This window comes from Aotus nancymaae, unplaced genomic scaffold (assembly GCF_030222135.1).
Source record: "Aotus nancymaae isolate 86718 unplaced genomic scaffold, 86718_ANA_hifiasm-v0.15.2.pri h1tg000014l, whole genome shotgun sequence".
In the NCBI taxonomy this organism is placed as follows: domain Eukaryota; kingdom Metazoa; phylum Chordata; class Mammalia; order Primates; family Aotidae; genus Aotus; species Aotus nancymaae.
In genome coordinates, this window is record NW_026988425.1 from 65,200,572 (window position 1) to 65,205,742 (window position 5,171).

Consider the following 5,171-nt stretch of genomic DNA (forward strand, 5'->3'; position numbering starts at 1 on the left):
TCCATCTGGTCCTGGCCTTTCCTTGGTTAGCCAGGCTATTAATTACCACCTCAACTTCAGAACTAGTCATTGGTTTATTCAGGGATTTGACCTCCTCCTGGTTTAGTACTGGGAGAGTGTTTGCGTCCAGGAATTTATCGACCTCCTTCTATTGACTTTCCAGTTTATTTGAACAGAGGTGTTTATAGTATTCTCTATGGTAGTTTGTATCTCTGTGGGATCAGTGGTGACATCCCCTCCATGATTCTCTATCGTGTCCATTTGATTCTTCTCTCCTTTCCTCCCTATTAGTCTGGCTAGCAGTCCACCTATTTTGTTTATATTTTCAAAAAACAATTTCCTGGATTCATTGATTTTTTTGAAGGGTTTTTCATGTCTCTGTCTACCTCAGTTCTGCTCTGATCCTAGTTACTTTGTGTCTTCTGCTAGCTCTGGAATCTGGCTGGCCCCACTTCTCTAGCTCTTTTAATTGTTATGTTAGGGTGTCGATTGTAGACCTTTCCCACTTTCTCCTGTGGGTATTTAGTGCTATAAATTTTCCTCTAAACACTGTTTCATCTGTGTCCCAGAGATTCTGGTATGTCATGTCTTTCTACTCATTGGTTTCAAAGAACTTATTTATTTCTGCCTTAATTTTGTTATTTACCCAGTAGTCATTTAGGAGAGGTTGTTCAGTCTCCATGTAGTTGTGCAGTTTTGAGTGCGTTTCTTAATCCTCAGTTCTAATTTGATTGCACTGTGGTCTGAAAGACTGTTTGTTATGATTTCCATTCTTTTGCATTTGCTGAGGAGTGTTTTACTTCCAATTATGTGATCAATTTTAGAATAAGTGTGAAGTGGTACTGAGAAGAATGTATATTCTGTTGATTTGGGGTGGAGAGTTCTGTAGATGTCTATTAGGTTCACTTGGTCCAGAGCTGAGTTCAAGTCCTGAATATCCTTGTTAATTTTCTGTCTTGATTTGTCTAATATTGACAGTGGGGTGTTAAAGTCTCCCACTATTACTGTGTGAGAGTCTAAGTCTCTTTGTAGGTCTCTAAGAACTTGCTTTATTAATCTGGGTGCTCCTGTATTGGGTGCATATATATTTAAGATAGTTTTATTTTTTTGAGACTGAGTCTCACTCTATTAACCAGTTTTTTGAGACAGCATCTCACTCTGTCACCCAGGCTGGAGTACAGTGGCACAATCTTGGCTCACTGCAACCTCTACCTCCAAGGTTCAAGCAATTCTCCTGCCTTAGCCTCATGAGTAGCTGGAATTACAGACACATGCCACCATGCCCGGCTAATGTTTTTTGTATTTTTAGTAGAGATGGGGTTTCACCATGTTGCCCAGGCTGGTCTTGAACTCCTGACTTCATGTGATCCATCTAACTTGGCATCCCAAAGTGCTGGGATTACAGGCATGAGCCACCATGCCTGGCCCTAGGATAGTTAGCTCTTGTTGCATTGATCCCTTTACTATTATGTAATGCTTTTCTTTGTCTTTTTTGATCTTTGTTGGTTTAAAGTCTGTTTTATCAGAGACGAGGATTGCAACCCTTGCTTTTTTTTTGCTTTCCATTTGCTTGGTAAATATTCCTCCATTCCTTTATTTTGAGTCTATGTGTGTCTTTGCATGTGAGATGGGTCTCCTGAATACAGCACACAGATGGGCCTTGACTCTTCATCTAATTTGCCAGTCTGTGTCTTTTAATTGGGGCATTTAGCCCATTTACATTTAAGGTTAATATTGTTATTTGTGAGTTTGATCCTGTCATTATGATGCTAATTGGTTATTTTGCCTGTGAGTTGATGCAGTTTCTTCATAGTGACAATGGTCATCTTTACAATTTGCTGTTTTTGCAGTGGCTTATACTGGTTTTTCCTTTCTATGTTTAGTGCTTCCTTCAGGAGCTCTTGTAAGGCAGGCCTGGTGGTGACAAAAATCTCTCAGCATTTGCTTGTCTATAAAAAAATTTATTTCTCCTTCACTTATAAAGCTTAGTTTGGCTGGATATGAAATTCTGGGTTGAAAATTCTTGTCTTTAAGAATGTTGAATATTGGCCCCCACTCCCTCCTGGCTTGTAGGGTTTCTGCAGAGAGATCCACTGTTAGTCTGGTGGGCTTTCCTTTGTAGGTAACCCAACCTTTCTCTCTGGTTGCCCTTAACATTGTTTCCTTCATTTCAACCTTGGTGAATCTGATAATTATGTGTCTTGGGGTTGCTTTTCTCGACGAGTATTTTTGTGGTATTCTCGTATTTCCTGAATTTGAATGTTGGCCTGTCTTGCTAGGTTGAGGAAGATCTGGAAAATATCCTGCAGAGTGTTTTTGAACTTGGTTCCATTCTCCCCATCACTTTCAGGTATAACAGTCAAATGTAGGTTTAGTCTTTTCACACAGTCCCATATTTCTTGGAGGCTTTATTGTTTTTTGTTCTTTTTTTCTCTAATCTTGCCTTCATGCTTTATTTCATTAAGTTGATCTTCAATCACTAATATCCTTTATTCTGCTTGAATGATTTGGCTATTAATACTTGTGTATGCTTCATGAAGCTCTCGTGCTGTATTTTTCAGCTCTATCAGGTCATTTGTGTTGTGTTCCTCTCTAAACTGGTTATTCTAGTTAGCAATTTGTTTAACCTTTTTTCAAGGTGCTTAGCTTCCTTGCATTGGGTTAGAACATGCTCCTTTAGCTCAAAGGAGTTTGTTATTACCCACCTCTGAAGCCTATTTCTGTCAATTCATCAAACTCATTCTCTGTCCAGTTTTGTTCCCTTGCTGGTAAGGAGTTGTGATCTTTTGAAGGAGAAGAGGTATTCTTTTTTGGAATTTTCAGCCTTTTTGCACTGGTTTTTCCTCATCTTCGTGGATTTATCTACCTTTGTTCTTTGATGTTGGTGACCTTCGGATGGGGCTTTTGTGTGGACATCCTTTTTGTTGATGTTGATGCTATTCCTTTCTGGTTGTTAGTTTTCCTAACAGTCAGGCCCCTCTGCTGCAGGTCTACTGGAGTTTGCTGGAGGTCCACTCCAGAGCCTGTTTGCCTAGGTATCACCAGTGGAGGCTGCAGAACAGCAGATTGCTGCCTGTTCCTTCCTCTAGAAGCTTTGTCCCAGAAGGACACCTGCCAAATGCCAGCTGAAGCGCTCCTATATGAGAAATCTATTGACCCCTGCTTGGAGGTGTCTCCCAGTCAGAAGACACAGGGGTCAAGGACCCACTTGAAAAGGCACTCTGTCCCTTATCAGAGCTCGAATGCTATGCTGGGAGTTCTGCTGCTCTCTTCAGAGCTGGCAGGCAGGAACATTTAAGTCTGCTGAAGCTGCACCCATAGCCGCCCCTTCCCCCAGGTGCTCTGTCCCAGGGAGATGGGAGTTTTATCTATAAGCCCCTGACTGGGGCTGCTGCCTTTCTTTCAGAGATGCCCTGCCCAGAGAAGAGGAATCTAGAGAGGAAGTCTGGCTACCCAGTGGCCTTCCTGAGCTGCGGTGGGCTCCACCCAATTTGAACTTCCTGGGGGTGGCTTTGTTTACACTGTGAGGGGAAAACTGCCTACTCAAGCCTCAGTAATGGCAGATGCCCCTCCCTTCCCCCACCAAACTTGAGCATCCCAGGTCAACTTTGGACTGCTGTGCTGGCAGTGAGAATTTCAAGCCAGTGGATCTTAGCTTGCTGGATTCCATGAGGGTGGGATCCACTGAGCTAGACCACTTGGCTCCCTGGCTTCAATCCCGTTTCCAGGGGAGTGAACAGTTTTGTCTCACTGGCATTCCATGTGCCACTGGCATATGAAAAAAAATACTCCTGCAGCTAGCTCAGTGTCTGCCCAAACAGCCACCCAGTTTTGTGCTTAAAACCCAGGGCCCTGGTGGTATAGGCACCTGAGGGAATCTCCTGGTCTGTGGGTTGTGAAAACTGTTGGAAAAGTTTAGTATCTGGGCCAGAATGCACCATTCCTTATGGCACAGTCCCTCACAGCTTCCTTTCGCTAGGGGAGGGAGTTTCCCAACCCCTTGTGCTTCCCAGGTGAGGTGACATCCTACCCCTACTTCAGCCCCCTCTGTGGGTTGCACCCACTATCTAACTAGTCCCAGTGAGATGAGCTAGGTACCTCAGTTGGAAATGCAGAAATTATCCACCTTCTGCATTTATCTCACTGGGAGCTGCAGACTAGAGCTGTTACTATCCAGCCATCTTGCCAGCCACCTCCAACAATTCTTTTTTCCATTTATGTTTAATGTAATTACGGATATGTTAGAGCTTCAGTCAGTCATTTTATATTTTGTTTTCTGTCTATTGTCTGTATTTCATTTCTCTGTTTTCTTTTCCTTATCTTCTTGTGGGCTACTTCCTGTGGGTTATTTTTTATGATTCCATGTTAATTTTTATTTTTGAGTGTATCTATTTCTTTTTTACTAGTTCCTTTAGGTATCAAAATTGTACATATTTTTATAACTTTATGACTTACATTTTTTATATGTTTGCTATGGTTTAAATGTATCCCCTCCAAAATTCAGGCATTGCCAATGTGATGGTATTAGGTAGTAAAGTCTTTAAGAGGTAATTAGGTCCTGAAAGTTCTTCCTCCTTAATGTTATTAAGACTTATAAAAGAGGCTTCATGCAACAAGATGGCCCTTAGCAGACACCAGATGCTGATGCCTTCATCTAGGACTTCTCAGTTTCCAGACCTGTGAGAAAATAAATTTCAGTTTATTCTAAATTACTCAGTCTCCAGTATTCTGACATAGCAGCATAAGTGAACTTAGATAATATTGATATCAAAACTATCCTAGTGTACTTGTGGTGTAATTTTGCCAGTTCAAGTGAAATGTAGAAAATCTATTTCCCTTTATATTTCCTTACCTTTTCCCTTTTATAATATGATTATCTTAAGTATTCCTCTACCAAATCAGATGTTACAATTTCTGCTTTAACCTTCAAATATAATTTAGAAAACTCAAGAGGGGCTGGGCATGGTGGCTCATGCCTGTAATCCCAGCACTTTGGGAGGCCGAGGTGAGCAGATCACCTGAGGTCAGGAGTTCAAGAGTAGCCTGGCCAACATGATGAAACCCGGTCTCTACTAAAAATACAAAAATTAGCCAGGTGGTGGCAGGTGCCTGTAATCCCAGCTACTCAGGAGGGTGAAGCAGGAGAATCACTTGAACTGGGAGGGGGAGGT